This window comes from Thamnophis sirtalis, unplaced genomic scaffold, assembly GCF_051295495.1.
Source record: "Thamnophis sirtalis isolate CommonGarterSnake01/CBP01778 unplaced genomic scaffold, rThaSir2_p1.2 scaffold_3, whole genome shotgun sequence".
In the NCBI taxonomy this organism is placed as follows: Eukaryota; Metazoa; Chordata; class Lepidosauria; order Squamata; family Natricidae; genus Thamnophis; species Thamnophis sirtalis.
Window position 1 is genome coordinate 48,956,511 of NW_028261383.1, and position 15,082 is coordinate 48,971,592.

At 36.5% G+C, this 15,082-nt stretch overlaps 1 protein-coding gene across 9 annotated transcripts in view; it reads right to left on the bottom strand.

The window, feature by feature from the left end:
• Positions 1 to 15,082, bottom strand: part of FOXP1 (forkhead box P1) — a 628,729-nt gene that overhangs the window by 358,570 nt on the left and 255,077 nt on the right. Inside the window, exon 1 of one of the 9 annotated variants that reach the window (XM_087708876.1) lies at positions 1,078 to 1,222. The exons of the other annotated variants lie outside the window; for them this stretch is intronic. The gene's annotated coding sequence lies outside the window, so the exon portion shown is untranslated. Of the gene's footprint in view, positions 1 to 1,077; positions 1,223 to 15,082 lie in introns of those variants that run through there. 9 annotated transcript variants of the gene reach the window in all.

A 15,082-nucleotide genomic window follows, 5' to 3' on the forward strand; every position in this document is an offset into this window, starting at 1 on the left:
TTTTATTCAGATCCTTATACTTGCAACATGTGGTAGAACAGCACACTCTTCTGTTTGAGAAGAGTCACTCAGATGAAGGAAATAGTTAATTGGTAACCTAAACACCTATTTCTGATCCAAAGAGTAATATCTCTATGTTCACTACACCTAGAATATATTGCCATTCAAGGTTCTAAAGATTAGCTATTTTTCATTTTCTCATAAAAAACAACACCAGGAACACATAATCTTCCTTTGAGTCTTAAAAGAAAGTTTCCAGGTAACATGAATACGATGGCATGGTTCCTCTCAGACATTTCAATCATATGTTTTCTTCCCATTCCTTTTTTATTCTTTTCTGAACCAGATTCAGTTAGAAATGGTCTGGTCGCACAAGTGATAAAATAACATGCTGCAGCAATTTTGTCTTGATTAAAAAGCAACAGCAAGCGATCTTTAAATTGGCTTTTGTAAACAGTTAAAAGTAGGATGCCATTATGCAGATTTTGCCCCTTATGAAGAAGCAACAGCGATGTCATCTTCCTCCACCCCCCTGTTGTCCCCTGTATAAACAGGTTTCCTACGCTGTAGCTCTGTTACTGCTTGCATCAGAGTTAACTTCTCTAGTGTGCTATTAATATCAGCAAAAAAAAAAAAATTACAAACTGCACATAAAACAAATCCTTACTAAAAATTGAGGAGTCTAGCTGAGAATTCAAAAATGAGATTCCTTCTGTAATTTCCCACACAGAAATTGAGGAGGGGGGGGAGAGAAAGAGAGAGAGAGAACGAGAGAGAACGAGAACTTATGTTGTATACTATTTTAAAAGTTTTCAGGAAACAAAAAATCATCCAAACAACTTACATATCAGGAAAAAAAGCAAGCTAAATATGTTCTTTAACAGTTTCCAAAAAAGCCATGTTATGCTTTGCTATTTTTCTGTGCAAGGGAAGAACACAGAAGAGCTAAGTCTGCAATCTGAACGGCTGCAACTAACTCTTTAAAACTAAGGCTCTTTTAAAACCTGAATTAAGAAATAATGATGAACAGTTAGTTAAGAAGTGGACAAGAAGTGGCATTTGACAGTATACACTTACCCATTAATGAAGAAGCTTTGAACTGTAGCAGTAATTCCCAACCAAGTGAGAAAAGTTGAGAATCCTGAAACCCCATAGGCACACTTCTAACTACCCAGACTTTCTCCGCTTCAACGTTGGCTGCAGTGTAAGGAAGAAGTGAAGGTATGTGGTCTAAACACAACAAAAGCCACTGCCTTACTCTAGATTAAATATGCAGGAAGAGGCCCCTTTGCATAAACACAAACACTCAGCAAATGAGTAACTGGCTCAAATCAGACGCCTGCTGTGCATTCTACCTGTCCTGATCTCTCACAAGCTGCACAGCTTGTTTAATAGAGATGGTGGCTGAAAGATCACGCAGTTACACGCAATCCTTTCCTAAAGAACAGCAATAATAACTAATAAATAGGAATAATATTAAGTACTAAATTGAGAGTTGCCTTTACAAAAGAAAATATTTCCTCACCCACACACCTTTCAAAGCAGTAGAAGACAAAGAGACAGACATGCAGAAAAGAACCTGTAGGTAGAAATACTTTCTCTAATTAAACCCCAAATTCATCAGAATTATAGGTTTTGATCTGCTAAGCAAGCTTACTTTAAAAGTAGATTCCTGTGATATTTTCAAAACTTTTTTTCCCCAAGCAAATGTGTTGACAACTATACTGTTTATTTCCAAAAATGGACTTTGCAACTTACACCCTGAAATATGTGGAGAAAAAAAATAGGATTTTTTTTTCTTCCTCTTTGGTAGCTGTTTCAAAATCAGTAAGTAACAATTTTAATGCTCAAGCTGCTCAAATGCTCAAATTATTTTTATTGCATAAAATGTTCCAGAAAGGCATCCGTTATATATATATTTTAAAAATCCATTACTTTCTATTAAGCTGTTCTACTTGGTGGAAAAGGAGGTGGAAGAAAATGTGATACTTAAAAACAAACATATGACTCAGAATCTTTGTGACTGTAAAACTGTATGGGCAAAATCCAGCCAAAGTTTAATTCTACTGATTCTACATATATACATATCCATTATGCTATTTATCCGTTCCAGGTTAAGCAACCTTATGCAAAGCGTAGAAAGGAAGCAAGAAATAGTAAACCAAATAAAGGACTCAGATAAATAAAGGAAATATCTAATACAATAGCAGAGTTGGAAGGAACCTTGGAGGTCTTCTAGTCCAATCCCCTACCTAGGCAGGAAACCCTATATTGTTTCAGACAAATGGCTATCCAACATCTGCTTAAAAACTTCCAGTGTTGGGGCATTCACAACTTCTGGAGACAAGCTGTTACACTGATTAATTGTTCTGTCAAGAAATTTCTCCTCAGTTCTAAGCTGCTTCTCTCCTTGATTAGTTTCCACCCATTGCTTCTTGTTCTACCCTCAGGTGCCTTGGAGAATAGTTGACTCCCTCTTCTTCCAAGTCTAAGTTATGTGAATACTATTGACTATGACTTTCTGTCCCTTACTATCCAGAGTTTTTACACATTGGGTGTGTTTCTCCTTACTCTTCAGTTCTATGGAATAAATTATGTCACCTTCAATGGGAATACTAAATAGAAATCAAATTTTAAGCACACATTAGCTGTCCTCTTGCTATGAAAACTTCTGACCTGCTTAATTTTTATAGGATAATGTTGTACATGTATTTCCAATGCAATTAAGTTTCATCATCTATATATAAAGAAAATTTGACATTTGATCAATAGGTTCAATATATATGAATGATACAACTTTGAAACATTGGCCAATTTTTTAAAAAAATCACTGTATCTACATACTTTTTAAACAGTATAATTTATTTATTTTTAGTGGCATGTGTCATGAGGTGAAGGGAGCAGAGTCTTGAATTCTATGCTTGGAACAGCCCAGAGTCTTGCTTGGAACAGTCTTCTTGAAAATGACCTTCTAGAAGCTCAGGAAAGTACATCCCTCTAGACAGCACTTCGAAAATAATTCCTCACCATCCTTATTAAGTTTTTGTTCTTCATATTGTTAAATGAAGATGAATTTCAGAACACTATAAGTACTCTAAGTATGAAGGAAACCCAACCACACTGTGATATCCAGCCAAAGGAGCTGGTGGTGCAGCTGCTGACCCAATCCAATGGTGAGCCCTTTACTATGAAGCCCTCACCAGCTTTTAAGACAGACATCACTAAAAACTGATAGAAAACTGAGCAGGATCACAGCAAAACACTCAAACTTATTACAATTGTGCAAGATTATGTAAGAACAATCAGTGGCATGGCTTGCTTGCAAAAGCTGTGATTGCTCCATCATTGGAGGCTTTTTAGAAGATATTGGACAGCTATTTGTCTGGAATGGTATAGGGCCGTGATGGCGAACCAATAGCACACATGCCAAAAGTGACACACAGAGCCCTCACTGTGAGCATGGACGCCATCGCCAGCTGCTCTTCCAGGTTCCATCGTGCACATTCATGTCGGGCACCTGGTCCAGTACACATGGACACCAGCCAGCTGTTCTCTTCCGGGTTCTGTTCCGCGTATGTGTGCCAGCCAGGTGAAGGGCTGTGCGTGAAGACCAGCTGGACGGCGCACATATGCATGACAGAACTGGGAAGAGCAGCTGGTCACCACGTGCATGTACACCACCCAGCAGATCTCTTCCAGGTTCCAGCGCTCTGGTGCGCATGCATATGCATTGGCACTCCAGTTTCGGCACTGTGCTGAAAAAGTTAACCATCACTGGTATACGGTCTCCTGTCTGGGCAAGGGGTTGGACTATAAGACTTCCAAGCTTCCAACGTTGTTATTCTGTACTTTGTATGCCCAGTGTCATTGTGGTGGATTCTACACTTCCAGGCTAGGACTGCACAGCCACCTCTGCATCAATAGATAAAAATGCACACCCTGAAATCTACCTATAAGCACATTGTGCTTATAGGTAGAGCCAAGAGCCAAGGTGGCGCAGTGGTTAAATGCAGCACTGCAGGCTACTGCTAGATCAGCAGGTCAGCGGTTCAAATCTCACTGGCTCAGGGTTGACTCAGCCTTCCATCCTTCCGAGGTGGGTAAAATGAGGACCCAGATTGTTGGGGGCAATATGCTGACTCTCTGTAAACCGCTTAGAGAGGCCTGAAAGGCCTATGAAGCGGTATATAAGTCTACTGCTATTGCTATTGCTATTGTGTTAGAGGAAGTACATTAGGATTGTGGTTTAAATCAATGTATTTTTTTTCATTACTCTGGAGGTTTTTTTATAAGAGTCTGAATGATTTGCTAATGTACAATTTTAATACTGTAGATAATAATAGCAACAATAATGTACAGGACTGATTATATGCTGGAAAAAAATCAAGTAAATCACTCTGAGCTGGCAACATGGGGATGACAACGACTTTTCAGGAACATGTTCTTTTGATCTTCTTGTTACATTTTTAGGACAACAAAACACAAGGGTTGTATCAAACTGTTTTTCTCCCTGAAGGAATAGCATCTGCCAGCAAAATAGATTCCCACACTCTGCTCTATCACTCTGCATTATCTCCTAACCTGTTCTAGTTGAGAGATCATGATGGGGACAATCAGCAGAAAGGATAGTGAAGGAGACCAGAGAAAATTGTTTCAGCTGCTCACTTAGCCCACAACTTTCTTCTGACAGTATATTTAATAAGGACAAATGTTAACAGTTTGGACATTTAAAATTTTTTTAAGCTAAGTCATGTATTAACCATATTTTGTAAAAGAATAATAGAATAAAAGAAAACTTGTTTTCATGTAAAAGGCTAGAGATCAATGGAAATTCCGCTGATCAAAAAATTTGGGTGCTTTTATACAGATGAGGGGTCCTTGGTGCTTTCTTCATTTGGTTGTTTTCTTGCAGACATTTCATTATCCAAACTAGGTAATCATCAGTGCTAGTAGAAAGTGAGATTTTCTCTCATTGTATATTTTAGTGGCTTTTATACATTTAATGTTTATTTTAGAGGCTCTCTTGCTATTTCATGGATAGAAAATCTGTGAAATATTGGGAGCCAGAATTGTTTGTGCACAAATATTCTGTCTTTCATTGTACACTCATATATCCAGGGCTCTGGAAGCTCCTTGGCTTCTATTACATACCAAGAGAGGACATCATGAAGGAACGCCTATCATTACATTCTCCCCCCCCCACCCCACCCCCCGTAGGAATACTATAGTGATCCCAAAGGGAGAATTTTGCCCTTGATAATTATCAGAGAATTCCTCTATGTCTTGGAAGATATTGGAGGAAATTTTCCATCCAGATTCACTGACCACAGATGTGGTGGTGAATATTATTTAAAACTTTTCTTGCATCCAGAAGCTGGAATTTATTTCCTTGATAATTTAGGAAAAATAATATTTGACAAAGCATATTTAAAACCCTTATCAAGAAGATTCCAGGAACACCTCTAATGTTCACTACTTTTGCACTGAACTGACCTTTAAAATAAGGTGGCAGATAAGAGATCTAATCAGGATGAAATAAAATACAGAGCAAAATGTAATCAGTCTATCACTATGTACGAGCTTTTTTTTAAAATCCCTATGGAAGTTCTAATGACTGTTTTGGCAGTTCTAGCTGGTGGTGGTGTTTGTCTGTGTGAGAGGGAGGGAGGGAGGGAGAGGGAGAGAGAGGGAGGGAGAGGAGGGGAGTGCTGTTAGCGAAATCCAATATTAATGTTCTATATCACACCAAACACAATGCAATTGAACATATTACACAATTATAGATGGTTTCCAATTCCAGGGCTAATAAATGTTGGAATAAAAATTAATATTTGAATAAGAAAAATGAAACAAATCACAATATGTAAGTAAGATATCATTGTATTTTGGATTTGCCCATCTCTTCTCCTTTCTACAGGATTCTCTTTAGGTGAGTAGTGAGATATCTGTATGAAGATCCAAATGTTCAAATTACCATTTCCAGAGAAGCTCAACTGACTATATAGTTGTTAGGAAATAAATCACATAAAAAAGATCCAGAGTTTTGAGGGAGAAGAGTGGGACCTCCACAAAATAAACAGAGTATATAGTTTCAAAGGCTACAGACACAGACATTTCATTGTTCGAGCCAATTATCAGTGGAAAATAATAACAACAGATGGATTCAGAGTCACTGACTTTTCATATGCACTTCATCTCTGCACAACAGATGATGAAATGTGAGAGCTATCTCAGAAAGGCAAAACATCTTTCAGTAAAAGAACTCTATACTCCAGATGGGGACCTTCTAAAGCAGCTGATTATCCTCTTATAATGTTTTGAAGATAGACTTACTATAACATTTCAAGAACTCATCAGACATGATGAGTACAATGGCATCATTGTTTAGGAGGAGGGGAAACTGATTTATGACTGAAAATAGTCACACATATTTCTAGAAGGTTAGCAATGTGCATTTCCTGTTTCCACATCAAGTGCTTTCAGCTTCAAATAAAGGCCTGATCCCATCCTTCGTGAACTGGCATAAAACTAAAATGGGGATTTTGCCAATGGAATAGGCCCAAAATTGGAACGTCTGCTTCTGGCAGAAGAATGATTCTCCTTCCAGCATATACAGATCCACATTTTTGCTACTTGGGAAATAAAACTATCAAAATATCTGTCTCAAGAAAGAATATTCATTTATTTTATGAGAAAAAAAGAGGACTGAATTATTAATTAACAGTTTCAGTACAACACTGCTGCCTACAAGTTACCCAGAACCTTAAAACAAATATGCTCATTACTTAGGATATATACGAGTTCAAACAATAGATTCATGTACTTTTATAAAATGCAATCCTTAAATCTGTTTCAGGAAGCACTCATGAACTACACTGATGATTCTGCATCAATCCGAATAATCAGGATAAATGGATATGGTTTGTCCTTTCTTTCCAATGCCACATAGAAAGTCACTTTTGAAGCCTATAGGAATTTCAGCAACAATGAAAAGATCACTAACTTTGCTGGTAAACATACTTGAAAATAGCAAAAGACGCTAAATTATAGCCCAGGTTAGATTGTATTTTCTGTTGATAAATTCCCATTAAAAAAATGAGGACAATAATGAATTATTTTAGCAACAGTAGTAGAAATGCCTTGCATATTAAAAACTACACATGATTAATAATATCTATACAAAAGATTAATGGTGGTACACGCATTTTTTCTATGTTGACCTATGATTGGTAAGTGAGGTAAATCAAACTGACATGTAGTAAATCACACATATCAATTTTTCACTATTACTCATATATTCTAGCAAATGAAGCATAATATGCTTTCAGCGAGAAGTAAGAGTAATATGCAAATTTTGATAGGTCAATTGATAAGCAAATCCACTAAGTATTAGTTAAATATTCAGTTACAAAAACAGCCCCCTTCCTAACCCTCACAGACCTCATTTAAATTCCACAAATTTCAGTATTTTGGATAACATGAAAAACATTTATCATACTTTCAATAATCTATATTAAGGTTTCCTTAATGTCTTCATCACATTGTGTACACACACCCCTTCAGCTTTTTATGCCAAAATCTGCATCTGCTGGCCCATTTCAGATCAGGAGAACTTGAATATATTATACACATTTGTGTGTATACAAATATATAATAAAATATATTTTATTAAAGAAATAAAGGAACGAAGCAGAAGAAAAAGAAAAGGACAAAAACCTATGAACTTATATTGACAAAGCAAATCAATTTTTAAACTCAGCATTGAGTTTAAAAACCTCAACTTTGAACACATGAAACAATATTTCTCAACCTTTCCATTATGGTGAAAGAAAACCAGTTCAAAATATATTGAAAACAAGATTTTTACAAATCCAAAATTGTACATAGGGTATGGCACTGTCTTTTGGGGGGGAGGAACAGGGTAAACTGTAGAGAGAAAAGATAGATTGAAACGGTCACTGTATTCTTAATTGAGATCAAGAATCTGCCCACTTATTTTGAAGTATGAAATTAGTATGAATTTAGTAGACATAACCTATTTATTCTATTATATCTATATCTCTTTATTGTTGAATTTCAATCCTAGTGATTTCATAGACTTCTTGTAGTTTTCTTGGAAATAAGAAGAGAATCTTTTGCCACTATCTTCTTCTGAAATGTGCTGCTGAACTTCCAAATCTAATACTTGGGATTTTCTTGGGATTTTCCATTATTCATCAGGTTCAATCCTAATTACTTTGTTGAGATCAGCCCGATATAACAAAAACACCTGTATGCCAACATTAATCTGATGCCTTTCATTCATTTACCTGTTTATTAATAGGTATATTTATATTTAAGGATAGTCTTTGCTTAACAATGGTAATTTGGACTGAAATTTCTACCATTAAGTGAAGCAGACGTAAAGTGAGATGTCATCTCGCATCACTTAGCAATAGCAATCCTGGGCTGAGAAACAGCTTTAGGAGTTTGATTCTAGAAGTGAGGTTTTAATTGAGATATACTGTAAATATATATTTACTGTTTGATTCATTGAACAGTTTTATTGTTTAATTTTTGTGTGTGATCTATGCCAGTGTTTTTCAACCTTTTTTGTACAAAGGCACACTTTTTTCATGAAAAAAATCACGAGGCACACCACCATTAGAAAATGTTAAAAAAAATTAACTCTGTGCCTATATTGACTATATATAAAGTAATTTTCCCACAGCACACCTTACACTATGTCACGGCACACTAGTGTGCCGCGGCACAGTGGTTGAAAAACACTGATCTATGCCATCCAGAGTCATGTTGTTTGAGTTGGGAAGCCTTATAAATCTAATTAAATAATTGAAATCAATCTGGCTCTTCTATTTCTGCATCCTGCATGGCCATGAATTTTCTTCTCGTCAGCCACCACCCAGGAATCTCTGATTCCTCATTTTTTTCATAGCATGTTCTTCGAATAACTTGGTTTCCACACAAAAAAAACCCTTCCTCAAATGTACATTAGATTATCCTAGATGGCAACAAAGAGATTAAACACAATAATTCTTTGTTGCCTTCTAATGGGAATATGGTCAACACATAGTTCTAAGAAATTTAAAGAAATTTCAATCAGTTATATGGAATAAAAGGTAAGTAAAAAGAAAACAAAATATGAAGTGCATAAAGTAACCAAAGTGTTATCCATGGCATCTGAAGGAGAATTTTCACAGGCTGTTGATCTTAGGAAAGCATCTATTATGGTTCTTTACAATGTCACATATTGAAGTTTTATAGAAAGTAGTCAGCACATACCCATTCTGGGGGCACTGAAAATCCAGATTGTAGGGCAGCAAAATATGTGCCATATCTTACTTTTCTTGCTCTGGGAAGGACGAGAGCAAAGCAAATCATCTGTGTGGATGTGGCTTAAGATGTGTGAAACCACAAATATTGTACTTGTGGTAAAATACTCATAGTAGCACCCCACATTTGCTGTATGTCTCAGACATTTTTCTAGTTTTGTGTCATTGGAATGGAACTAACATGATGAAATATTTACATTATATTCTGAACATTTTCAAGGAAGAAATGTGGCAGAAGTATTTGGAGAAAACGAATCATCTGATATGCAACCCACCAAATCTTCCAAACATAAAACACTCAGACATAAACCAAATTAATTCTAAATTAAATCAGAAGAAGAATTCAATCAGTTGGAACCCTTAAGTAAAGTATGAATTAGACTGTAAATTCTGTTCACATATTGTCACCATGAATCTGAATATTTTCACAAGAATTTGAAATATGATGCTCTTCACTGTCCAATTAAGCAAAATAGCAATTTAACTACAATGTGTTGATATATATGAAATTAATCATTTCATAGAATGCAATGAGACACAAGGTAGTTGGGTTTGTGGAACCTCACCTGATTCACAAAAAAGATTACAACAAAAATATTTCAGGGAGAAAAGGGCAAAGTATTCCTAGCCCCATCTGTGTCATTCTGTATGCTATGTCATGTTTTAATATCTTCTTCTTTGCCTTTTAATCTGCTTTTAGCTGCACATTATCCATCAATAAGACAGGATTATGGGAGATATGCTTCCCATAAGGACTCAAAAATCTATGTAATGTCAGCATCAGTAGTAGTGTTCGGACTGGTTTGGGCAAACTGATAGTGGCAAGCAACAGGTGAGGTGGGCCCACCTACTTGCCCCGGCTCTATGCCATCCTATTTAGTCACTTCAGGAAATAATAATTTCTTTCTTTAATAATTTACTGATAAGGTGTGTGGCCAATAAATGTAATAAATAAATAAAATAAATTTTATTGAGAGACCGCCTACTGCCAATTACCTCCACCAGACCGATACGATCGCATCGATTAGGCCTCCTCCGAATTCCATCTTCCAGCCAGTGCAGACTGGCGACTACCCGGAGGAGAGCCTTCTCGGTGGCTGCTCCGACCCTTTCGAACGAACTCCCCGTGGAGATTCGGACCCTCACCACCCTCCAGTCCTTCCGCGCCGCTTTAAAGATCTGGCTGTCCCGGCTGGCCTGGGGTTAAGATTGTAGCCCCACCCGAACTGTGTGACTGTTGTGCTCTTTTTTAACATATTGTATTGTCTACTGTTTGTCTTCCCCCCCCCACTTTTTGAATTGTGAGCCGCCCTGAGTCCCCCCAGGGAAAAGGGCGGCATACAAATAAAGGAAACTAAACTATTTAAAATAAATAAAAATAATACACCTGGCTCAGAATTATGAAGCTCTATGGAAAAAAATCAAAATAATAATGAAATGTATCTTGCAAACGAATTGACATATTGTACAGTTCAGTGTCCATTTCAAATTCACCTACATATAAATGTATTTTTGGTGTTCTACTATATTGTTTCAGTGTAAAATTATTGGTTCTTAATCATTTCCAATCCTTCCCACCTATGTGATTTCTGCTTTTTTCTTTCTCTCAAAACTTTCAGAAGATGACATTATGTGATCAAAACTGTCCAAGTTTTAGGTTTGCATACTCTTATCCTGGCTTTTCCCTTCCTGGTTCAGTCATGAAACTGAAACCAGAAATGTTAGTTTGAGTTTGAAAGTAACTAGAATTTGAACTAGGAACTACTTTAGCTTCTGATCATATAACATCTAACTTATCAAGGTAACTTGGGTATTAAATATAGCCTAGGAAATATGGCAGTATGAAGAATAACTGCAGTATGATCTTAAATGGGAGACCATACTTTCCTCGACCGGGAATTGTTCCTCTTCAGTAAGGCAGTGTCAGCTCAAGCAATTTTGGGGTATACTAACACCACACAAAACAAACTACATAAAACTTAATGCTGCATCAGGCCTACATGAAATACAATTTAAAAATAAAATTAAAATAAATTTGGTTAGAACTTTGCTTCAACCAGCAGATCATCCCCTAAATAGAGAAACAGTAATAGTACACGTTTTCTACATGTCCTATATCCTCATTTGCCTACCAAAATTTGCTGTAGGAAGCACCTGCATATGTCTATGTGTGACCTACAGAGAGTAGGGGGAAATACGCCTATTTCCTCTTTCTCTTGTGCTAGCAAAAACCTCTGGGGAAGCTTGGTTTCATTTTTAAATGGGAAGATACCTTTGTTTCATGGATGACTACTTAGGATACAAAGCATTGTGCAATTAGTAAACCTATAAAAACAGCTAAGTGTCACATTGGAATAATTACAAGTTGCTAAGCAGCATATAATGAGCAATTACTACATGAACAGAAAAGGCATTGTACATGCTATTTCTGATCACTAATTTCAACCAGAGGGGTTGTACCTGCCTTTTCCTACAACCGAAAAGCTTGAAGCTAAAACAAAGTTGGTATGTCCCTACATTTAGCAGGGTTTAGACTGCTTAGTGCTACATGTGGTCACATGTGGATTTAACACATGGAACATGAGTATTTAGGCTCACTTCCAAACATTCCTACCCTTAAAAGTTCTCTTATTAACCGTAACCAGTGATTTTGTAGAGTGGGGTTCTTAGTGTCTCAATGGTCTTATTGAATGAATAGAAAATTATTCAGATCCTTTTCCTTAATACAAGAAGTTTTAACACTGAGAAGTGAAGATGTTTCCTAGAGAAAGGGCATGCTCATAATCTTTCGACACTTTTCATTCTCACATGTCTCATCAGTTCATACTGGGTAAGAAGAATTTGTTTTCAGATAACATGGTTATTTAACTACTAAACTATACAAGCTTTGAAGCACACCATGATCACAAGAGGGAGAGGCTGGCATAGTGGAAAGCAGGGTAGCAAACCATTGGATACTTCAGTTTTTTATTTACAAGTGATTCAGATTTCTTTCAATTAAACGGTAGCATGTACTACTTTTCGAAGTATTGCAGAAGGATACCTGGTCTCTTTGCTACTTTAAATCATATTATAATACTACAAGAGCTCAGGTTTCGATTTAGTACCTGAAATTGCACTGTATGCCGTGGAAAAAAAAATCACTTTTTGTGGTTTTTTTGTGTGGTAATTAGTTATCATGTGCTAAATCTGCCTCTAAAGGAAAAATATTGAGATTTGTATAATTTTGAGTCTTTTAAAAAAATGCCTAATTAATTCCTGGTGAAAAAATGATACAGGTCATGGGTATGGTACCTTTTAGATGTGTTTTACTTACATTTTCATTTTACCCCCCATTGGACATTGTAATGGCCTATAATGTCAGCTGTCTACAAGCCTTCTTCCTTCTCCTGATAAATATAAGAATCATATACATTTTTAAGTTGCAACCCAAATAGAGTTTTGGGGCAAACTAGGTGATTTTGGACAATATCAATTAAAATGGTCCATACTTTGAAGTATAATCAACTGTGTTCCATCTGTTCATTGTCTCCTACAAGATCCCCTAATATTTCTTGAAAACCTACTTTGGTTCCATAAATTTGGCAGATCTTTGGATGCAAAACAAGGAGTTATAACTAGGAATTAGAACTTGCTACAACAAAGAGCCTGAACAAACAAGTAGTTTTACATGAGATTTCATTGGGGGAAGGGAGGGTTTGAGGGAAAGTCCAGGAATTAAGACAAGTTTTTGCAGGATGCTAACTGTTAGATAATTGTTCAACGAATCAAGGTCAACAGGATTACTTTAATTTTCTAAATTAAGAAGATCAGCTACGGAGGCAGAAAGCTTCTATAGTTCCCCCTACGACCCAGCTCACCCTGACCATACCTGCCTTTTGGAAAGCACTGAAAACCTGGCTTTTCTTCAGGCATTGGCATGAAACAATGGATGTGCTTCTTCCTGGCAGGTAATGTTGTTATATTTTTCTATTTTGTGGTTTTATGGAATGTATTTTTATTATTTGGTGATGCACACTGTTGTTATTTGATGATGAGTCATGTGCTAAGTGGGTGGCTAAACAAATGAATAAATAAAGGAAATAAAGCCAGCAAAAGAGCTGGAACCATTAAGTATCCCAAATAGGATAATCTGCCTCTGGGATAAATCTCATTGCAGCAAACTCCTGCCTCTCCCAGGACAACAAGTGCATTTCCTTGAGGCCGAAGTAGTACACTTGAAAAGAAGCAAGAGATGTAAAAAGATTGGTAGATGAGATGGGGGAAAATAATACAGTAGTCTCACTTCTGAGTGACAATCCCTACTCTGTCATAGAAAATTAGATCTTGGGGAAGGATGGTGTCATGCTGAAGAAATAATCCTTTTGAAGGGAATAAGAGCTGAAAAAAATATATCCTCCCATAAAACATCCAATCAGGGCCCTGAAGCTTGGCGTAGTGAATGAATCAATAATTATAACTACAAAGATGATTAAATGGTAGATGTATGGAATAAGTATTGTTGGATAAGAAGAGGCTGACGGGTTAAACATGTGATCAGTTTACAGATTGCATTGTCCCAAATGTCCCTTCCAATGAATTCCACTGACCCCCAGTGCCAATTTAGATTTGACTACTAGGTTGACTAGTTTCTTGTATTAGAGGTTGCAATAATAATCTTATATGCTTTGAACTCAATGAATGCTCCTGGTTATTTGCGCATGACAGTTCTTTATATGTCTATATGTCTATAAAAGTTATGGATAATGTTGATCATCTAGACAGCCTAATAATCCTGCGCAGAGTCATGGAGATCAATTTGAAATTGCTAAATAGTAATTTGGAGGGTAGAATTTCAAAGATTCTTTATTTCTCTATTACCTACTTAGGTTAGTTAGATAAGTAGAACTGAGATATTGCAACTTGTGGATGAGTTGAATGGGAAAGTAGGAAAGGGAAGGCATTTTGTGACCAATGAATCACATGGGGGAAAATGTTTCCACTAAACTGGAATGAAATTATCCTGTTAACATTAACACTTTTTAAACTAAATTCTGGAAAAGATGTGTACTGAGCCTATGAAAAACATTTAGGTTATGAAAATAGATTAGGTAAAGGTTCCCCTCGCACATAGGCACTAGTTATTCCTGACTCTAGAGGGCGGTGCTCATCTCCATTTCAAAGCCAGCGCTGTCTGAAGACATCTCCATGGTCAAGTGGCCAGCATGACTAAACGCCGAAGGCAAACGGAACACTGTTTCCTTCCCACCAAAGATGGTTCCTATTTTTCTACTTTTTTTACATGTATTCTAACTGCTAGGTTGGCAAAAGCTGAGACAAGTAATGGGAGTGCACTCCATTATGCAGCACTAGGGATTTAAACCACCAAACTACCAACCTTTCTGATTGACAAGCTCTGTGTCTTAGCCACTGAGCCACTACGTCCTTTGAAAATAGATTAGTAACCAGAAAAAAAACCATACATTTGAAATGCACAAAAAGCTAAATAGAGCAGTTAACAAAATCTAGCAACCTTACTGAGCAAATGAAAACATTTTTTATTTTATTTTAAAATGTAATCAGTTTGTTTCAGAATTTGAGATTAAAAGGAAAAAAATATGTCTCTATGAGCAGTTGTTACATCAGGAATCTAGAAAGAGGGCAAGGTAACAAGTCAAAAAGGAAAGCTCCAGAGTTAATCGAATAAATCACATCGATTCTGTGTAAATAAAAAGCTTTATTAAAAATAGAATATTAAGCACACTCAAGGA